Source organism: Bactrocera neohumeralis, chromosome 3 (assembly GCF_024586455.1).
Source record: "Bactrocera neohumeralis isolate Rockhampton chromosome 3, APGP_CSIRO_Bneo_wtdbg2-racon-allhic-juicebox.fasta_v2, whole genome shotgun sequence".
NCBI classification, from domain to species: Eukaryota; Metazoa; Arthropoda; class Insecta; order Diptera; family Tephritidae; genus Bactrocera; species Bactrocera neohumeralis.
In genome coordinates, this window is record NC_065920.1 from 71,405,753 (window position 1) to 71,429,778 (window position 24,026).

General features: G+C 34.5%; 1 protein-coding gene across 1 annotated transcript in view; it reads left to right on the plus strand.

Annotated features, from left to right (window-relative positions):
- The first annotated feature begins 19,841 nt into the window (after positions 1-19,841).
- The window catches only part of LOC126753027 (uncharacterized), an 86,763-nt gene continuing 82,578 nt past the window's right edge, over positions 19,842-24,026 (plus strand). The window contains exon 1 of the mRNA XM_050464132.1: positions 19,842-21,108. The gene's annotated coding sequence lies outside the window, so the exon portion shown is untranslated. The remainder of the gene's footprint in view (positions 21,109-24,026) is intronic.

Sequence of the window (24,026 nt, forward strand, 5' to 3'; positions counted from 1 at the left end):
GGCTACCCAGAGGATACTTGGTCAAAGACCGGAAGTTGTGAGCTGCTTGAATCACACTCCCAAGTGAATGGCGATCAGAGAACTTTCCATATTTGCGTGAACTTCTACACATGTGTAGCATAACATTCGTGTAGCGAGTCATAAATCGGTCTTTGTAATTTCCTTAAAGTAAAAAAAAATAGGAAAGTAGTCAAATCTAATATAAGCTTACAAAGTTTGGGTTAGTTTAAGGTTAAGGTTCTCTATTTACACTAATGCCGCTACTATACCTCTAAGCAGGGCCTTCTTTGAGTTCACTTAACATTGAACTCGTTGTAATTCCATGTAACACCCCGTCCAACACCATCTTCGCTTCATTTGTATTTAATAAAATTACTGCTTTCTATATTCCAAGTCATATGTACTTTAATATTTTGTTCTATATTATTTACAGAGAAACAAAAAATTAACTTATTGTCAAAAACCTTATTCCTTTCAGTTTTACTTGACAAATATTTTCAAGAAGGTTATCTAAGAGTTTCAAACCGCTCGGTTTAGCCCTTTATCAATTCTCACCGATTTTGAAAACAGCGTGTAGAGAAAAAAGCGTTTAGAGTTTTGGGAGCTGATTTAAAAAATCCTACAAATACCTATGTATATACTTATGTCAAAGTATTTTTCGGAGCAACTTAAGATTTTCGGAGAATATTTTCAAAATACTACAAACATATAATATTAGGGTGGGTAAAAGAACGATTTTCTTCTGATTGTATCTCATAAACGCGTCACTTAATCGAAAAATTACGCGAGACCACTTTGTTGTGCAGCAAAATTCCTACAAAACTTCGAAATTTTTTAAGGTATCATGATTTGTTAAATTTAAGGAAGAATCGTAAGAGACAGTTTTTTAGAGCATTCAATATCCTACAGAAAGCGAGATTGGATAATTTCAATAATGAATTCGGCTGGCCAACGAGCTAAAACCCTCGTTCGACATGCTTTTGGACCGTGGAAATAGCTGTATCGAAGCAGAAGGAGACTATTTTGAATAAAATACATTGATTTTGCTGAAAAAAACATTTGTTCTGTTTATTTTTAAGTCCTGTTTACTTTGGAATGCTCCTTATAATGTATAACATTATTTTATGTTCCGATGACAGTTTTTTTTATTGGAAAGTTTTAAGCACCACTTTCACTCTACTTTTGTTCTTCAAGTTTCTCCATCGCTTCGCTCAATGGGCTCTTGAAAACTTCCAAGGAGATACAATGTTTTCGAGCCAAATTTTGTTCAGCGATGTTTCTGGCTCAAAGCGTATGTAAACAAGCAAAATTACCGCATTTGAAACGAAGAGCAACCTGAAGAGAACTATCTTTTCTTCTAGAAAAAATCGTTCCAGTGGAATCATCGGTTCATATTTCTTCGAAACTGATGAAAGTGAGAACGTAACCGTCAATGGCGACCGTTATCGCCATAATAACCATCTATTTCATATCTGAAATTGAAGCTCGTGATCTCGGAGACATCGGGTTTCAAGAGGACGGCGCCACTTCTCACACATCGGGCGATTGGCAACCAAGATCGTGTGATATCACACCGTTTGACTTTGTCATTAAATTTGAAGTTACTGTTTATTTACTTTAAAAAAGTAGGGAACTTCGAAATGGATCACTTTTTATATCGATATTTTTTCACGAGGAAGGTTTGGCCATCAACTTTTATGACGAAAATAAATTGTTTAGTTGAAGTTCGTTACAAGATGATACACATGGCTTTGACAGCAGAGGGAGGCAACAAAAGTTATAGCAGTTTATAATAGCCCTCAAATTGACGAAGACAAGACGGCATGAGAAATTACTTAGTCAGAGTAGACTGACTTTTACTTAGACTTATAAAAGGCAGAAGTCCAATTTATATGTATTTTATTACATATTTTCATCAGTTATGTTTTAGCGAGTCTAATAAAATGTCGTGATATCCTTATATTCACTTAGATTGCATTAGTCTACCAGGGTACTACTCGTAGATATTGGTGATTGTATGTTATAGGATAGATAAAGGAAGAGGAAAAGATCAAGAGTAAAAATGATAATGAAAACGGTGAGAGAGTGCCGCTGAAATGGAAATCTTATATACAAAAAAAAAAAAACAATAAACTGAATTTATATTTCGGGATCCCGAAATACATACATATCAATTCCGACTTTCATCGTTAATAAGATCTACATTAAAAAAATTAAAATAAAATTTTCGGGATCCCGAAAATCAATCCCGAGATTTTAGTTAAGCACTCTACATTTGAAAAACATTAAAATATAGAACACAACCAAACTGAACTGAACTAAAATTTCGGGATCGCGAAAATTCAATCCCGAGTTAATTTTTTTATCTAAACACTTAACATTCGAAAACATTGAAAAAATAACACATAATCAAACTGAAACTATATGAAATTTCGCTAAAGATCGAGAGTAAGAATGATAATGAAAACGGTGAGAGAGTATTGCTCAAGTAAGCGACTACCTTCACTTGTTACCTTTCTAGTGTAAGTAGTTACTATGTTGTTCAAAATTTTCACTCGGTTCTTAACTATTCAAACAGACTGTACGCGTACAAGTATGACGCACCACAAAATGTGCGTGTCAATGCAAGATATGTGGATTGAGATGCGTTTAACAGTTTAGTTTTTGTGCGTGCATATTTTCTAGAAAGCCATGCATGCGCATAATTCATTTTAGTTTTACCTTTTTTTGTGCAGATTTCCGCAAGTTGAAAGCTTTCGTTGAGGCAGCAGACACGCGACAATAAAAGCAATAAAAATATGGAAACTAAAGTTCCGCTTTTTTAGTGCAGTTTTCTTTTATAAATTTTTTTATTTTTATTATTGTTGTAATTATTTGCTCGTTAAAATAAATGACTTAATTTGCAAAATGATTTGCTTAATTTTTTTAAATAAAATTTTTAAAAATAATTTTTCAACAGTTTATGAAGCCTATGTGCATATCAGCTGCACATATGTACAGTATGTACTAGACACGTAGATACATATGTAATATGTGGCCTTAGTATATAAACATTTACTATACAAGAATTGGCACTCAACAACCTACTCTCCCGCCATCGCTAACTTTACTTTTCGCTTCGAGTTTCTACCTTCGCACTCAAATCCAACATATTTTTCCTTGAGCGTCAATGTCTGGCCGCAGACAAAATATTAAATTAAAACTATAATTAAATTGTTGAAGTGTTATAATTTTTACTTTTTTCTTTTCTTCTAGCTTTTGCCGACACTGAAATTAAATTTTTCAAACGCCGCATGCCAATTATCTGTAGGTCGCTTTTGGGGCAAGTTTTCGCACATTTTCACATAAATGTAGCACATAACAACCGCCGACATGCGAATATAAACAATAACAACTAGCGTACAACAACATGTTATGCATGTGACTGCTAATACTATTTGTCCATTTAATTTTGTTTAGTTTACTGTGGACTGACTAGTGATGTGTGCTCATGCCTTCAGGCAGCACTGGAGCCAGCTGATGTGAGTTGGTGGGTCATAAATAGCTCATGGAAGCTGTTGAATGCTATTTTTTTTAACTTTTAATAACCTTTTTTTTTAAGACAAAATAATGTGGAATTATTAAGCTTTGGTTAGTTAATCGTATAGTGCGATCTGAACGGGATTAGTAGTCAAAGTTGTAGTTAAGTAAGTTAAGTACATTACATTGACGAGATAGACATCATGCTAGAAACACTCTTCTGCTTCTTGCCTTTTTGCTCTTTTAATTCACTTTCATTTACAAAAGTTCCACTGAAAGATTTCTTTCACTTCCAAACGTACCTTCTGTATCCATAATCCTACTGCAAATCCCAAAAGAGCTTCTCCTATCAACATTTAGAAAAAAATAAATAATACTTTGTTCATTTAAATATTTTTTTTTTTCTTAATCTTACTTAAGAGGCATAAGGCCTCTACAAAGTGGTCATCTCATACGATTGAGGGATGTGGTTTTTGCGTCATCTCAGGTGATGTCTTGTCGACTAATTTCGACGATGGAGCGGAGGTCCATTGCCCAACATGAAGAAGTTCGAAAGCCATTATCCGTCTGAAGAACAAAGCGGCGGAGGCTGATGAATTGCCGGCCAAGCTATTCAAACACGACGGCGAAGAACTGATAAGGAGCATGCATCAGTTTCTTTGTAGAATATGATCAGAAGAAAGCATGTCGGGCGATTGGAATTTAAGAGAGCTCTGAACAATCCGCAAATGGGAGACCCCATAATCTACGCCAACTACCGTGGGATAAGCCTACACAACTTCTTGTTGGAAAGATTTATTCCACAAAAGAGTTAGAAACTAGAATGACCGAGATAAAGAAAGTACGCCAACCTTCTACCGTAAGTTTGTTCGGTTAAGTCTATAAGAGATGTTACCATGAATGTAACAGCTAAAGAAACGCTATAATTTAAAGGTCATTTGACTACATTTCCATGTGTTCTCTTTTTCTTTTCTTATTCTTGAACTTAACACATTACGCTGACGCAATCTTGTTTCCATAATTTTTGTAAGGGACTTAGAATCAGCGCAAGCGACAGGAAATGTAAAGAAGAGCCGTGCAAGTAATTGAATTTTTGCTTTCGAAGGAGAACGACTGATCTATTGACTTGTGCAGTTGTATCCACTTGCAACGTTTAAAAGCGCGACTTTTTGAGATTTTTTTGAAAACCCTTTTCATCAGATTTAAATAAAAATAATTTGCAGCTTTTGGCTAGTACTTCCGAAGGGAAACCAAATTAAGCCTTATCCAACAACTCAGTGATTTTTTAACACCAACTAGCTAATGTCTCTTAAGTTGGAGCATTGGGAGCCGTGAAATATCTCCCGTCTCATTTGGCTGAAGGCTGGGCATTCGCATAAATAATGTTCCAGCGTCTCAGTATCCTCCACTCATGGTCTGCGTTCCGCCCACTTTCACAATTTTCTGATTGTCTGGGGCCATCAGATATCAGATCAATATTACTAAGCAGCTTTTTGCATAGAAGTGGAAGCTTTTTGGTGTGTACACCATAAACACTACCACAAAGTAACTTTGAGATATGCTCCGAGTTGCTGGTGTTCCAAGATCTGAGGTGTTATCTAACCCGTTTTTCAACAAGAGCGTTACAAAAATTTAAGCTTAAATAGAACAAAAACATTTCGAGATATCAATGAAAATCCTTATTCCTGTGAAAGTAATTTCGATGCCATTATGCATCGAACTCGATTTCTTTTGCAGGGCCATCACGGGCACGATTGCGGAAGTCCAGACGCTGAACCTCATTTTCGATGGTTTTGAAGCATAAATCGGCCAATACTACTTCAATTTCACGATCGATATTAATATGCAGTTCATCAATCGTCTTTAGCATGCTCAGACCATAGACTTGACATAGCCCTATAGGAAATAGTTTAACGGCGTCAAATCGCACGACCCATGCGGTCAACCGACTGAACCCTTTTGTGAGATAACACGTTCACCAAACTGGGTTTTCAATAAATCGATTGTGACATTCGCTGTATGGCTTGTGACGCCATCCTGTTGGAACCACATATTGTTTAAGTCCATATAATCTAATTCGAGCCAAAAATATTCGGTTATCATTGAGCGGTAGGAAGAAGTACGGCCCAATGAAGCCGCTGGCGAATAAACCGTACCAAGCCGTAATTTTTTCGGTGGTACGGTACGGTACAATGATGACTCATGGATTGCTGCCTGACCAATAACGCATATTTTGCTTATTGACGAAACCATTCAGGCAAAAATAAGCCTAATCGCTGAATAAGATTTTTCAATGAAAATCCGGATGACTTTCAAGTTTTTATTCAGCCCAAATCACGAACAAAGGACGATTCTGGTAGTCGAGCGGCTTCAGTTCTTGAGTCTACTTGATCTTGTGAGCATGTAGACCAAGATCTTTTCGCAAGATTTGTCACCACGACGTTACAGAGATGCCAAACGCTTGAGAACGATGTGTGAGAGACTGATTTGGGTCTTCCTCAATTGATGCGCTAGCGGCAGCAATATTCTCGACACTACGGACTCCTCTTGTCTCACCGGCACGGGAAAATTTTGTACTGCGCCTGTTGATTCGAATTGTTGATCTGACAGGACGATTACGACGACCAAAAATTGGACGTAGCGTCTTAAAGTTGAGGCCACTGACTCCGAATTTCGATAGAAAATTTAAATAATTTGAACTGGTTGTTGGATCGTATATCTATATCGGGAAAAATATGGTGTTGTTTGCTGTCCCTTTCGGTCTACTTTTGCAGCGTCCCTATTGAAAAACCCGGTACTAAGAGTCTAGTTATTGCCTGCTTCTACGAGTATAATCTGTGGCAGTGAGACTTAGTATTGGCGCTACAGATTGGCATTAATTGCCGCTTGGTTCTCAATAAGAAGGTTTATGGACTTGGCTTAAAGCAAAAGTCTTTTGTTATGCTCCCAATTTCGGCCATTTAGTTTCAAGCTACTTACATACATATATTCTCAAAGTTGTTCAGAGTGAACTGTTTTTCTGGCACGCTGTAAATCAAGCCGCTCTAATAAACACATGTAAAATATAATTGAATTCCCATAAGCTTTTTATTCTCAACATACACCAAATAACCCGTTAAGTATAAACCACGTGTTCTTGATACAACAAAACCGGGACAGTATACAGTAAAGCGCCCGCCATTTACGCATCCATTGAAGCCATTGAAATTCCGACTTACTTATGGCTTGGTAACTATGTAAAGAAAGATGCCAGCAGCTAAGAGATGCACAAGTCATAACGGTGCAGTGTATATATTCACGTATGTAAGTATATAAAGCTACAAAACCGAAGATGAGAAGGTCGAAGAAACCAGAGAAGCTGAAAGCTCAGCTCATATGTTTAGCTGTAAATACTTATAGACTAGACTTCTTTTGATTGTATTTACATGAATTATTGACGCGGCAACAATTGCATTATTTAGCATATTTAATCGGAATGCTGCAGTTGCATGAGTTGACCGTAGACTTTGGATAGATGGATGGATGGCTGGCTAAATGAAATGAGAGCGAGCGCATCAAATGAAAGGAACAACAAAGCGCGGCTGCAGCTACAATGTTTAATATTATGGCACACATTTTATAAGCAAATGCAGCTTTGTTGTACTAATTGTTGTTGTTGTTGCGCGGCTTGTTTACGAAAGCAGTCGGCATAAAGTGTGGCCAGCGGGCACGATTACACAATCCAGCAGGCAGTTCAACGCCACCTCAGCCAGCGCATCTGCGCGGATGCCGTTGCACATGCCAAGGCTGCACTCACTGACACACATACAAACACACAGCTCTTTATATAGAAGTGCATATGCAGCGGCACATGTGCGGCAGTTGCTCAAATAACGCTTGCGCGGCGTCGATTCTTGACCACAGCATCGTATTTAGAGCAAAACGAACAAATGAAGGTACGTGCATTCCGACGCTCGAGTGCCCGCACAAGTAACGGTGCGCCCAGTGCTTGAAAAAAAGTAAACAAATTCAAAAATGTGGCGTAAAAAATGTGCACCAGTAGTCAATTGCAGCCAACAGTTCGTCACTCAACACAAACGCCAAATAAATTGTGGCGGCGACTGCGCATGTGTGGCGCGGCGCACACTTCAACACCCTGGCAGTAATGTGCGGCGTGGCGTTTGTGCATTTTTTTGTCACGAAGTCAATAAGTCGTTGTATAAAATAGTCTAAATGTGTCTCAGACTTGCAGCATTCTGAAAGCAGAATGTAAATATTTGGATTAGCGCGCATGCGCGTGCTGCTAATGTGTGTTAGAATAAACAAAAGTGTAGATGCGACAGATTCGAAGAAATATATAACGATAGCTTAGAAGCAAACTATAAAAATTGACAGGCTTGAGTTTCTTGGAGGCGACTAAGGCGGAAAATCTAGAATACTTCACATAGCGGCTGTTTTGGGCATACCAAATAGTACGAACAGATAAAAAAAATAACATTTAATACAAATCTGAACAATCGACTTCAAAGCAAGTTCCTTTTGAGCCAATACAAACCAGCTCCTTATAAGATTGGAATATGATATATGTACCGCGTCCTATCGTCTATTGTGCTTCGAACCACCAACTTCCCATGCTCTTGTTATAAACTTCAGCGACTTCAGCTTTTAATGACTTCTGCCCACAAATCCGGCGGTTTACGATAAACTGCTTTACACAGATGGCTCTCCTGACTGAAATTCTGAAGTCTGTTGCTCTATATGGCGCTTATGTATGAGAAAAAAATACTCGAGATAAAATCTTACCGGTGTGGTCCCTTTTATACTTATGCCATTTGTGCACGCAGCGTTTGATCCGCTTTACGTATGGCGTTGGAAGACGCTGCTTTTGTAATCGCAGACTTACACTCGCTAGATATCTTAACCAATATATTAACAAGCTTCTAGCGGACTTACCAACCAGAAGTCTGCCTCGACAGAGACGGTGAAGAGTTGGCAAAGGCGATGGGAAATCAGTCGAAACGGACATGTGGTATCGTACGATGCTGTTCTTGCAACCGTGAACTTGCGATCTCTAAACCTCTTAAGTAGCCTGTAACGGACTTACCATCCAGAAATCTTAAAGAAAATGCTCGAACAGAGACGGTGGAGAGTTGGCAAGGATGATGGAAAATCAGTTGAAATGAACGTGGGACATGTTGCATATGGTGTCGGAAGATGCTGTCCTGGTAATCGCAAGTTTACACCCATTATATCTCTTAGACAAAGAGATTAAAAAGCCTGTAATGGACTCTCCACCGAGTACTCTAAAAAATGCTCAAACAGAGACGGTGAAGAGTTAACAAAATTGATGGGAAATCAATCGAAATGTACTTCGGACGTTCTGACTGATTTTCAACATTGAATCATGGATAAAAAGACCACACGGCGATGCATAGATTTTTACTTAACCCAAATTCTCAGTGGACATGGCTGTTTCAAAGCATATTTGAAACGATTAAAACAGGAAAATGGTGATATATGCGATATTTGCAAAGGCGAGACAATTGAGAATGCAGAGCATACTTCGTCCGCGATACGAGCAGTTAAAGAGGCGATACCTTAAAAGAGCATTTGGTATAGACCCAACCACTGAAAACTTAGTAGACCAAACGTGGTGTCAAGAGATAAATGAAATGTGGTGTGCGAAAGAGATGCCAAAGTTATGGTAATTCAAAGAGCCCAAGCTATGAACAGCAGCGAAGAAGATAACTCCAAAACTAAACGAACTACTAGAACGCGAGGCAAAACAGTCGCATACCAAAACTATTAAAATATGTAGGTAGGATTTCGCCACAAACGCTACACAGGGCGGGATCAGAGACCAACAGAAGAGAGCTCAAGTAAATGTAACTTGTAACTAAATGAATTCAGACTATAACAAACATATGAGCATTAATCAAACATTATCTCGACATAAGTACTACTTGATGGTGGTACCGGGAGGATCGACACATGACGGTGGGATGTGTACATTCGTCCATTGCGGACAAAGAGCTCGAGTTGCCCCGAGAAACGAGAGTGACCCTTGGGCAGCTTCGTTCTGGATATTGTAGCAGGTTAAACTCCTACTTTTCCAGAATAGACCCTGACATAGGAATGATACCTGACCCCCCTCGAAACTGCACGTTTCCTGTCCCTACCGTTGAATGACGTCGATGACAACTTATCTAATCCTGACCATCCTATCGGGGATTAGGGGACGGTTACAACTACAACTACACATGACGGTAGGAGCTTTAGTTCAGATTAAAGTTCCACAACCACAAGGGGTTCAGGCTTTCATTGATTCCTCGCTTCCTCCTCGTAAAACCAAAACAAAAAACACAGCTTATATTGGCCAAATATTGTTCCTCAAAGACCATTTGACCTTATGAAACGAAGCCATCGTGAAACACATCAAGTGTTTGAAAAATATTGTAGTGTTTTGGTACAAGTCTAGCATTGACTCGCTTTATACCCAAAATATTAACCAAAATGTATCCATGTCGACGCGTTAGAGATGTCGAGATCCTCTGCTATCTCTCTGATGCCAACAAACGAACAACTTTTCAAAAATATAACAATTTTTGGTCTATTTGCAAACTAATCTAGTTTAGGTTAAGTTTTAAGACGATCATACTTGGATAGGTGAAGCATCGGAATATGTATATTTCCTAATACTTCAAAATCAAAAAGAACATTTACACGTATTTTTACAAACATACATATATGGTACCTACTAGCCAAATTCCAACATATTCTCTATTTCTGGTTTCCGCTTCCTAGGGCTTTGCTACTAACAATAGGTTCTCTTTTCAGCTATAATTTCATTCTGAACTAAAAAAACAGTTTTTTCTTTCTCTTTTAGTCTTTTCAACTTTCCAACTTTCCTACACCAATTTGCTTTTTTTACAAGAATTATCCATTATTGCTCAAACATATTTATATTACTTTAATATACTCAACAGCCTTGTCTGGTATTCACACCATTGTTTGGCTGCGCTAGTTAACTTTGGACTTCTATTATTAAAGATTATGAACTAAACCTGTAAGCATTTGATTGAAAAGCGTAGCTTAGAAGTTCTTTATAGGTTTTATATGCAAATATACATATATACATACATATGTATATTATTACCTTTTTCACGTCGTATTCAGCACTGAAATATAATTGTGTTGCTTAAAAATATTCAAAAGCATTTTTTAGTGTTGCATTCCCTAATAATTGTTTTGATAGTTCTACAATTACTATTTAATTGTAGTCGTTTTTGATTGTGTTTATTTTTGCTCTTTCTACTTTCTTAGCTTTTGGTATTTTTCTTTAAGGCACAGTTAAAGAAGTTGCTCCGAGTTGCCTAAGAAACCAGTCTCCGACTATTTGATGCTATTGCTGTGTTCTATTGCCCAAAACAGTTATTTGTTAATTTCTATGTAATTGTTCGATATCGCTTGCTTGGATTTTATTTTATTTTTCTACTTTTTCTTCTTTACATATTAAGTATTAACTATTAACTGACGCTATGTATATTTTTTGTTTGCAATATTGACTTAAATCGCATGGGGAGAGAGTTCTATAAATTATAAAATATATGTTAGCATGACTTTGAACTAACTACTGAATGATTTAGCATTTTTTTTGTTAAGCTACTCTAAATTATAGCTCTCTGTATCAACAGAATAACCCTTAAAATTATGATAGTCACTGTTTTAAGAGCGCATATTTCGTGGATAACAATTTTTTCAGAGTAATGAAATAAAATATTTTGATAACTTTTATTGAGCAGAATTATATAATTTTAGAATTATTTGATATTTCGAACTCTCGTTAACGCGTTTTATAATTTTTCAGTTCTTATCAAAGCAATTTTAGTAAAAATCTATAATCCACAACATCCTTAATATCTTTTAATAATTTGAGCACATATTTGCCTTTCAGAATTATCAGAAATAAATTAAGAAAAAGTTATATTTAAAATAGGTTTGTAAAACTTTGACTTCAAAGCACGTTTTTTGTTGGCTATACTACTTGTTCCCCACTTAAAAAATTTGTAGATATTTTTCTCTGTCATGGCTACGTAAGGGGTTTCATGGGTTTTTTCGGGGAAAACAGCCTTTTTTCAACAAGTTTTTTCTCATATAAAAAATAAAATATTTTATTAGAATTTTTTATTGTTTGTGTTTACACTATTAACAATGAAATTTTGAAATTATTGAAAAAAAATATTATAAACTCGGCCATTGTGACGCCATTTCCGGTGACTCCTTGGAAAATTATGCGCTCGCGTTGGCAGGAAAAAATACGAGTTTTAATTAAATCCTTAACTTAAAACTTGGACGAAGAAAAAAAACTGAAAATTAAATTCTAGGCAATTTTCAAATAGTTGTAATCGAAAAAAAATCCTTCGCGCAAGCCTTTAAGAATTGTATCTCGAATGCTTGTGTAAAATTTCATGAAATCTTGCCAACCGACTGCAAAAACACATTTTCGAGAAAAACGCTTTTAAAGACGGCGCACTTAGCATAGCTAAAATTATTACATACAGTTAGAAAGTCGAAAAAAGCGAATTTCCCAGAATTGTTTTGAGAAAACTTTTTAAATTATTAATTCAAAAATTTGTACATACATATATAGTTATGATAGCTATTAACTGTATTTTAAGATTTAGTATTATTAAAAATATTTATATGGAAAGGAACTACAGCTGATCTCCTGGAGCTCCTTTCGAAAAAGACGTTTTGAGGTGACCACTATAACACTGAACTGAATACTTTGAAATTAAAAAACCAAAATGATTTCGTTAAAGTAATGTTAAATGTAGTAATTAATCGAAGGAATACAAAAATAATGAACTAGCGGTTTCTAAATAAAATCGATTTTTTGAAAATTTTAACTACAATAACCCTTTAAAAAACAGTAGATATTTTTCTCTGTCATGTCTAAAGTAACGAACGGTAATTGTATTTAATATACCGATATTACTTATTTTAATCGCAGTGTACATCAACAAAGTGATCGAATTGACTATCGATAAAGTCAATAATACTATATTTTCTTTATTTTCTTATGAAAAATATCGAGATTATTTATTGTAAACGAAAAGTATATCGATTACACGATAACACGCCATTAATCATTTATTTTCTAAACTTTGTTTAAAAAATGCATTATCGAACTATTTCAAAAGATTTACTTCAAGTACAACCTTTCTAGAAAAATATCACAATTTGTCAATTCGAGTTTCATTAAGTTCAGCAAGTCCAAAAATAAAACTGTGCTAGGTCCGAATAGTAGTTTTAGGTTATAGAAATATTTTATTTCTTAAGGGAAAAGACACCTTTGGAATTAAAAACAAATATTTATAAAATGTTAGTATGATTCTTTAAGAATATTTCACAAAAATTTTGCAGTATGATTTGCAGTTTTTCTCATGTAATAGCGCATCAACCGTGGCGACCCTAATCATTCAATCTTTTAGTATTTCTACTTCAAACTCACGATAACTCAAAAGGTTATTGATCGACATTCCTGAAATTGTGCCGATATCTTCTTTATAGTATTATGTTACTTACATATCAATATATTTGGTTAAAAAATAATATTTTTTTTTTACATTTTTCGTTGTTTTATCTTCCTTTTCTAATGGGTTTCAATCTTTCTTTGCTTTGCTTTCGAAAATTATCGACCCTGATCTTTGGGAAATAACGTACTGTTTATCGAAAAATTGTTCTTTCAAATAAGTTTTTGCAACGCACATTCCATAATTCCATAATTCTGCAATTCGAGTTTCATTGCCATGCCACAAAACAAATGTAATCAAGCCGTACTAATTAAAACGCTGAATTACAACGGCTCTAGAGCGTTCGTATGCGACGAGAGCGCTTAGACTCATGAGCACTGAATCATGTTGACAGCTTCAACAAATTAGACTTTAATTGTTGCCTAACTGCAACAACAAAAACAACAAAGTAAATAACAAATGCGCAAACAAAGCGTGCATTAATAAATTTTAATTAGAGCGTAACGTCACCAAGCGAGACAGCATAAACAACGCTTCATAAAAAAATAACGAAAATCAAAAATAAATTAAAAAAGCAAAATAAAGTGCTGAAAAGAAGAAAGCTGCGTGCAGATTAAAAAATATATAAAAATAGCAGCAAAAAATAATAAATTAAAAAAATATTTAAACGCAACAACTGTCAATGCAACAATGTTGCAAACGCACAGCTGGCCGGCAGCACTTTTTAATAATCTGCGATCATGCTTACAACAAAAACATATTTGCTTGAGAGTACGCTCCGAGCTTACAATGCTTTAATTCACATATAAATTTCATATAAAAACCCGTTTGAAGGGAAGACTCATTAATTTGTGTCATATGAACGACGGATCAGTTTATTAAAGGAACATACACACACTCATGCATATACACAGACACACACGCATACTTATACGCATACATACACACATTCATGTAAAGGCCAGTGATCTTGCTGCCGACCAAGCTTCAAGAGATTGCAACACTGGGTTACACCACACACACTGTCTTGAGTTACTGGTAAGAATTTGTGCGCGCTAAAAAATACAACAAAAACAAGAAAAATATTAAGTGTTGTATCGAAGCTCTAACACCCTACACAGTTGCATTTTTTATAGAATAAAAGGGTATAAAAGGTTCTTGCCTTCAATTTTGATCGTTCAGTTTGTATGACAGCTATATGCTACAGTGGTCCGATCTGAACCATTTGCTTGGAGATTGCAGCGTTATCTTAAAGAATAGTCTCTGCTAAATTTCGTGAATATATCTTATCAATTAAAAAAGTTTTCCATTCAAGTGCTTGATTTCGGTCGATCAGTTTGTATGGCAGCTGTATGCTATAGTGGTCCGATCTGAACCATTTGCTTGGAGATTGTAGCCCTGCTTTCAGCAATAATCTGTGCTGAATTTCGTGAAGATATCTCATCAAAAGAAAAAGTGTTCCATACAAGCACTTAAGTCAGATCGTTCAGTTTGTATGACAGCTATATGCTATAGTGATCCGATATTAATGATTCTGACAAATGAACACCTTCTTCGGTAGAAAAGGACGTGTGTGTAATTTCAGAACGATATGTCAAAAAGTTGGGGAATTGCTGGCATATTTAAAGAGAGTTAGACGAACAAACGGACATGCCTAAATAGAACCAAATCGTCTCTTAAATCATTTATATACATACATACATACAATATTATTTACTAAATACGGTTTCCGACATTTCCTTCTGGGTATTATAAACTTCAGGGCAATACTTGTAATACCTATTTACTCTGTACAGGGTATAAAATACACATGAGATTATAAAAAGGCAGCCAAAGAAATGTCAAAGACATTGACCAACAGATGCACATAAAAATTAAGCAGCCGAAGACAGCAATAGTCGACCAACTGTCACACACAAATAATTACGGACACACACTCAACAACAACAACAATAAGAACAACAGTGACAGTGACAGCACTAGCGCACTTAACAGTAGCTGTGGCCTACCAATGTCAACGCCATTTAATGTCAAAATATAATTTTTTGACAAATCGTAAATTGAATGAGCTGAAATGGTTGAAATGTAAAACCGTCAAGGCGTTGCTGTAATATGTCGGAGGGACAGTGGCGAAGGCGTTTACCCGCTTGCTTACACTTACGAACTTACACTGCCAGATAATTGCATGATTTAGAGCGTGAAATCGTGGCTGGGGTGACTCTGTAGCACACTATAGCAGAATTATTCTTACTCAAGCAATTGTGGCTGGGGGTCTTACACACTTGCCAAATGCTTTTAATCGTCGACACATTTTTGTGTATAAATGTTTGGGCTGTTTGTGTGGACATGTGATAATTTGAAATGTTCAAGATCAGTTTTTAATTAATGTGATCATTAGAAATGGAATTGTAATTGATTCAGTTGGGGTGTAAGTGACACTTGTTCTTTTCCTAATGAGGGGGGTGGTTAAGTGCTTATTATTAGTTACACAAGTTGTGCTTTCTTCATAATGTTGTTCCACATTCTTTCCTTTGTGTTTGAAGTTTAGAAATTTCTGAAAATATTTAGCTTTATTATACAATTATTGGTTAGTATGTGGGTACTAAGCAGTTAGTGTTCGGCAATTAAGTATTATATAGATCTTATATATTTTGATATGGGTTGTAGAGTTATATACCCGTTCGCAGTCTTGAAGTAATTTCAGACTTTATAAATCATTAAATTTTGCATGAGTTGTTCAGACATCCCGAAGAGCAAACTTTACCAACTCACGAACGCGTCTATAGAAAAAATTGTAAAACAGCCACATTCAAGATCTCTACGATTTATGTGGAATTTTTCATTGCTAAATTAAAATAGCTCTAGTATTCATTCCTATCAAGGATGAGAATGTGATCTTACTAGGAATAAGCTTGGGCGTGTGATTGTACTATTGCAAGCAAGAATATTTCAATAAACAAATATATACAGATTTTAAGTTGACGATTATGCGATTACAGCAACTGCATTCCTATTTATTGTTAGATTACACGCAATAGTTCGAAGGTATATGGTATATTTTCCTAGACTCATGAAAACAAAGTCTAGCAATTGTGTTCAACTTTTGAAAATATTTACAAAACAAATGACTTATTTCGTTACTTTCAACATTTTTACTTATCAAATCTGCCTCCAAAGTTTAACCTAAACTTGATACTTTGAGACAGCGGCTTAAGCCTACAGAATCTTGAATGTTTACTCGCTTTTTGTGAAATGTTGTACTGAGCGAAACTAATATTTGGCTATAACCTTGTAAGCGGTGTCTACTCCAATAAAGAAGAAAAATATTTGCGTTTCGTATTTTTCAGTAATTACTTCTACTCTTTTACCCTAATCATCTTTATATCAGATATACTATTTTCCATTTTTTCTTGTTTGAATCGTCTTTGCTTAACAGCATGTTGTTCTAGTCTTTGAAAATATGTAACTAATGTACATAAATGGTGCCAGGAAGATGTGTAAGATGTAGTGTCGGAGTATATGATTTGTGTGATCATTATTTGAACGCCTTCTTTAAATTGTTTTCCCAGCAATCTGGGACACATTTTGGTTCCATTTATGAAGATGTACTATATACTTGCATTTTGATTCTTGCAGACCATATTAGCTTGAAAGTCGCCTTGATCTTAGCTAATATTCAAAAATATATTATTTTTTATTATTTATGATCTTAACTTAAATGGGAGGTTTGTAGATTTATTACTTGCAGATGGGGCTTAAATATTTGAAATTATATTTCTGGATTGATGTGATTACTATATGCTGTGTAATCTATGCTTTATTTTTACAGAGAGTTCGGACGGAAAAATATTTTTAAAGTACTTGTATGTTGTCCGCACAATGGACGACGCTCGAAAAAACTCAAAAGTTGGCAAAATTGTGGTATTAAATATTTGTTGAATTCTACTCCAAATTCCAAATAGTCAGACGGAAAATTTGCATTGTTTGGAAAAGTATATGCAAAGCATGAAGAAAGGGTTCGATAGTGATTGGATCAGCTTTCTTCGAGTAAGCACTCAAAAACTTTGAACAATGCAGCTCTGAGAAAAATGCCTTCAAAAAAAACCTACTGCAGCTGATTGCCAGAGCGGCTACACTTTAGAAGGCTGTAATTCAAGAACTGTTTGAGATTTAGATCAAAAATTTTGCATGATAGTTTTGAAGGAAAAAACGGCTTCTTTTAAATATCACACCAGGTGTGTCCCTGAAGTACTAAAAGTCGATAAAAGTCCAAAAAAAAATTTATTTGTACAGATATGTAAAGCTTTCACCTTTTCAGACTTACTACAATAAAAGCCCCTTTTATATAACTGTTTCTTCACAACAGCAAACCGTTTTAAAATTATATACACCTGCTTATTCAAAAACTTTTTTTACCAACTTTTGCTGTCAGATTACATACATATGTATGATTTATGCAGCAACAACATTAGCTGACGGCTAATAAAAATATAAACACTTCCTTTCGAGGGTCATCAAGCACTCGCAATAGAATTTCAAACACACAGTAAATAAAAGAAAGCAACAACAAAAAGTTTTAAGTATGTACATATGTATGTGCAAGAAAATCAAATTAAAGCTGAAAAATTACGTGAGTTTTATGAGAATTTCCAATGGCAATAATTAAAATGTGAGAAAAACTTAAATGAAAAGGAAGTTGACTAGAATAAACAATAATATTTACATATTTGGTAGCGACACACAAATTAACTAAAAGCTACAAAGCTTGTACGCCTAATGGCTTAATAGAATTTGCATATAAATGTGAACAAAATGTTGCAGCAACATGTTGCGTGGGAACAATAACTTTATAAAATTAGTAATTAAGCAAATAGAACAATAATAACAAATTTGTTGAAAAATATCTTCACTAAATGTTGCGGCAATATGTTGCTGAAGAATTTTTTTAATCAATTATACAAAAATTTACTTGATAATAAAACAAAATTAAATTTTCAAGAAATGTTGCAGCAACATGTTGCGAAGGAAAAATATTTTTTTAAATTACTAAATTTGCAAAAATTAAGAACAATAATAACTCATGGGCTATAATTTTCTTAAAATAAATCTTAGCATAATGTTGCGACAACATGTTGCTCGAACAAAATGTTATTTTAAAAGCATGTACTTCATAAAAACATTAAAAAGAAGACATGATAATTAAACAATATTAAATATTCTGTAACGCTGCAACGACATATTGCTTAGAAAAACATTTTTTTTTTAAATTACTACATAAGCATACATGAACAACAACACAACTACTATAATTTTCTTGTAATAGATCTTAACAGAATGTTGGCAAAAAAAAAGCTTTTAAAAGCATGTGTATTTTGTAAATTAGCAAAAAGAACATGATAAAAAATAATATTAAAATTTCATAAAATGTTGCGGCAACATGTTGCTGGACACATTTTTTTCAATCAAGATAGAATTAATTTAATTAACAAAAATTAACTTTATAAAAAATAAAATTAAATTTTTATGAGATGTTGCGGCAGCATGTTGCTATGCATTATCAAGTAAATATAAATGCTTGTGTATTTAGCAAATTAGCAAAAAAAAAAACATGATAAAAAAATATAATTAAATTTTCATTAATTGTTTTGGCAACATGTTGCTGGACACATTTTTTAATCATTAATGGAATATTTAATCAATTCAAAATTAACTTGATAATAAAGCAAAGTTTAATATATTGAAAAATATTTTTTTTGTAAATTTCATCAAATGTTGCGGCAGCATGTTGCCGGATAAATTTTTTTGTAAATATATTTAGTAAGTTACCAAAAATCACACGTTAATAAAATAGTATTATATTTTCATGAAATGTTGCGGCAACATGTTGCCGGATAAAATTTTTTGTAAAACATGTATGTATATTTAGTAAGTTACCAAAAATCACATGTTAAAAAAATAATATTAAATTTTCAGGAAATGTTGCGGCAACATGTCGCATGAAAGAAAAATCTAAAAATGTGATAACCAGAAATGACATATCTCCAGCGCATACAGATAGCGCTCCATGCAGGCCATTAGAATATTTTTGTCCTAACGCTTGATAACACAACAGCCACAGACGTTCGTGCGTAAATGTTGACAAACAACTCTCGGCCGAAAAGCAACAAAATACGCTTTGAAGAACCTGAAATGTTTTTGCTTTTTTCCCCTTTTTCACTTAATTGCTTAACGCCAACGTGCTGCGATAAGTGTGCGCCGGTTTTATGATGGACAAATGCCGCCTACCTTTCCAACTGGCAAGACAGGAACACGTCGAAAAATAGAGAAATATCACACATATCACAGTGTATGATGACACTGCACAACATATGTGTATGTTATATATATGTATGTATATACATTCACATAGCTATCAACAAACCCACATGTTTCGGCGCGAGTAAACACCGAAACTCTGGAACTGGTTCTTGCTGCGCCCACATGCATTTGCAGAGCGTATGCGATAAGAGCGGCCACAAAAGCACTCGAACGGTCATTGACGAGCTGTAGCAACATGTTGCACACAGAAGTTGTTGATGAATTTTGAGTGAAAGGGCACGCCTACTTGTGTTGCTAGCGGTTTATTTTGAGTGTTTTGTATTGAAGTGTAGTCGGTGTTGAAGTGGTACTCAAATGTACGCTCTCTCTCAGCACGTTTTGAGCCCACTCAGTGACGCGCTCTCGCTCAAAACGCTCACTGCAGTTTACTCACTCTTCAAGTGAGCTCTTCTTTGACGCTGCGATATACACGATCCCGGCTAGCGCGACTAGTCTTTAGTCTGTTTGAGTAGCGTGACGTGTATGGTACGAAATTCGCATGTGGAATTGCTTCAACGCCTAGAAAATGAAGCGTTCGAAAAAGTGTTGAATAAAATTTCATACGCAAAGTAGTAACAGCAACATTAAGTGAAATTAACGAATTGGAAAAGTTTTTAAACATTTTCGAAACTAAAGTGTTCAAAAAGCGGAATTTCATAAGCAAAGTGATAATTACAACAATATTGAGTGGAATTTTCAAACTCGAAAAATTTTCGAAACTAAAGTGTTCAAAAATCGTGCATTTTTGAAAAAGTTGTTTGAAATTTTTTTGAAAAGTTATGTTTTTGTAAAAATTTTCAATTGCAAAAATCAAAAAATTTAAAAACTGTTGCAACTGTAATTTTTCGAATTAAAAATTGAAATTTGTGAAGAAAATAAAATAAAGTTCTTTGTATTGAAGTTGTAAGTGACAAAAAGCAACAACAACAACACCTTATGTAGCACCTGTGCATAAATCTTTACGTCGTGCCACATTCCTCAACCATTTGTGGCAGTTCTCCCTAAAAGCCCCTTCGACACTAAAAAAAATAAATCGTGGTGTGAAAAAAAGCAAAAATAAAATTAAAACAACAATAGCAACTGCTAAAGCAAAGTGAGTTCACAAGTGCATAAATATTTTTTTCCATGCAACACGTCATTTGTGCCGCATACTTACGCATACATAAGTGCATATGTGAAAATAACAACAACAATAGCAAAAGTATTGCAGGCTTTGTGCAAAACGTGCGTGTCTATCAAGTGAAATCGGCTTAAAGGCAAGCCGCTCAGCGCCGCAAGTGGATTACGCATTGAAAAAATAAGCAAAAATAACAAAAACTACAAGTGAGAACAAAAACAACACGTGAAAACACAAACAAAAGCAAATCAATACAGCGCACACAAAAGGGCATTGAAAAATAATAATTGCAAAAACAACAACAAACATCAACAATTATATGCATAGCTCCGCATAGCATACAATTTACACTTGTGGCAACGTGCAACGCTTTCGTTACGGATATTGCCACATTGCGCGACCTTGTGGATTATTGTGTGTATAGCAGCACCGTGTTGCTTGCATAAACATTGTTGCCGCATCGCTTTGTGTGTGTGTGTGTAATAATTTTCTACTTTAATTGAAATTGTTGCACAACTCTTTGGCGTAATTATTTATTGGATTTAATCGAGAACTCTACGCTGCATTCTACACTTTGTCGTTCAACGGATAATATAAAAGGTGAGTGCAAGCAAGCGTCCTGCAGAAACATATTGTTTTTGGTTTTGTATCTGTTAGAGTTTTTGTTGAATATTTTTGTTTTAGTTGGATTTTTGTTGTTGTTGTAATTTTACTTTTTTGATTTTGTTGTAATTTTATTTTTTGTTTTCATTGAATTTTTAAATTTTTTCTATTTTTTCTCTTTGTTGAATTTTTGGATTTAGTTGGAAATTTTGGGTTGCTGTTGTATTTTTTTGTTTTTGCTGTATTTGCCTTTTGTGTTTGTTATATTTGTTTTGTTTCTGTTGTATCTTTTGTTTTTCTGTTTTTTATTTTCGTTGAAAATTTTTGGTTTTGTTTTATTTTTTTGCTTTTGTTGTAATTTTTTTCTTTTTGTTGAATATTTTTGTTTTTGTTGTAATTTTTTTTCTCTGTTGTTCTTTTTTTATTTTGTCCAATTTTTCGCTTTAGTTGGAAATTTTTTGCTTTTGTTGTAATTTTTTTTTTTTGTTGAATATTTTTGTTTTTGTTGTAATTTTTTTTCTCTGTTGTTTTTTTTTTATTTTGTCCAATTTTTCGCTTTAGTTGGAAATTTTTTGTTGTTGTTTTATTTTTTGTTTTTGTTGTAACTTTTATTTCTGTTGTATTTTTTTTTGGTTTTTCCTTTTTCGATTTTTGTTTTTGAATTTTTTGTTTTTGTTGTAATTTTTGTCTTTGTTGTATTTATTTTTGCTTTAGTTGTATTTTTTTATTTTTTTCTTTTTCACACATGTGCCTGGTCGCAGTCGTTGCACAGATATGAAAAGCACATCAAAACACGTTGCAAGCGCACATAAATCGTGTTTGCCCTAGTTCGGGCGCCAACAAGTAGGCTACGAAATGCATTTACGCATTATAAATTGCATAGTAAATCAACAGTTATTTAAATAACATTAGTTTATGCCATCAAGCGGCTGCTGGTTGCCATTTGTAGCGCAAATATATTTATTGTTTTTGTTGTAGCATGCATAATTCATGCCATAACACGTATTTTGCGTGCAACGTTGGATATCTGTGGGCTCATGCCGTTTGCTGGGCATTATTTAGTCATTAGGCGCGCCAAACGTTGGGTGGTCTCTTTTTGAGAGCGCGCTTTCCATTTTCTTACTATACTATTGTTAGAACAATATTCTTTTATTTATCTGCAGCGTGGCAAGTAGCTAGCTTCATTGCTTCATCTACCCATCTCACCTAGCTTCCATCGTTTTTTTTTCTATTTTTACGCGTCTCTGTTTCTAATTCTTGCTTAACTTCAAACTCCGCTTCTCCAATTTTTCTTTGGTTTTCAACCACATCTTCCGCTTCTTGCACACTCTCCGCTGTTGTGGCAACAACTTAAATTATAGTTCTTTGTGCCATCAGCTCACCTTTAGTAGTTTGTAGCGCCGACTCTTGATGGCCATTGTGGCTCAGTCTCGTCTTGGCTTTATGCTTTGGCTGTGTTTCTAATGTTGCTGCTTAATAATTAGCATCAACGCATACTACCTGCTCATTACAGGCGGTGTTGTTGTTAAGAATTTCTTCATAAAAGAATAACTATGACTTTGTTATTTTTAATTTCTTGTTGCGAATATGTTACGCATGTGGAGCTATGTTTATTTTTAATGAATTATGTAAGCGACCTAGATAGGAATGTAGTGGGAATCTGCGCTAGCAGAGTAGCTTCATGTATGTGTATGAAGCTATAATCACTTTAATTGAGTGTTTGCGAAACTATAATTTAATAGTGGAGATATTATGTTATGTATTGGCATTGAATAGGTTTTTCGTTAACATAGCTTGGCATAGCAGAAACCACAAATAGATGAAAATTGTAAATATTTAGTAATCGAAAAGTCTTTTCGTATTTTGCCAATAGATGTCGTTGCAGTCGTATATCTTTAGTTCTACCAATCACACAGTTCTCCTCTTAAAACTTCTTTCCAAACGAAATTGAAATAATTTTAATATATTTATTTCACTTTTATTACAACAACAACTCAATGTTATAGTCATTTAGTTATCGAACCACAAATAAAACTCCTCTTCGACTCCCACAACCACGAAACTGAAAGTTATCCTCTTCAGAAATATTTCTAAAACTCTTTCAAAAACCTGTACGTGTCTAAATTTTTATGCCAGCACATAATTTTCCCAAAGCCATAAAAACTCACTCCCCCACATACAAAATTCCACAAGAAAATAATCTTCATAAAAATGCTAATAAAATCATAAATAACAATCAAATATGCGCAAATGAAATCAAATACCAAACAGACGATACTTAATATAAACACTAAACTGTTTAATAGCTTGTACGGTATTGAATTAGTTGTCCGAACTGAAATTTGTGTCCAAAATGTTAAACGAAATGTTCACGAACATATTTTTGTTCCTCATTGCCGACTGTAAGCCGTTAAAGGCATTGCACACGAAGCAGAAACCAAAACATAGCTCGTGAGCAGGTTGGAAAGACTAAATTGAGGCATCTTAATGAGAGATTTGTGAAACTGCTATGAATATGAATGTGTGTTAGTATGTTTAAATATAATGGTGAGTATTTAAAAATATAATATTATGACTGGGAATTTTGTGAAAACAAAATTTGATGAAATTCCAGTTTAGTCCGTGAAGGAACTTCTTAGTGGCTGTTTATGGAATATAAAATATTTGCTATTGTTGAATACGAATTTCTAAGAATAATATGCGCATATTTGGAAACTAGAAGCGTAAAGTTTTAATAGATTTTTAAAAATAAACAAAGTAAAAACTGAGCTGGCGGAGTTTACCTGAAAAAATATGCATTTTATATACAAAAAAAAAAATAAGAAACTTATATAAGCTTATAAAAAATAAATATCAGTTCAATGAAAATGAAATCACTAATATTGAAACAAAATTTGAGTTTTGGTTATAAAATG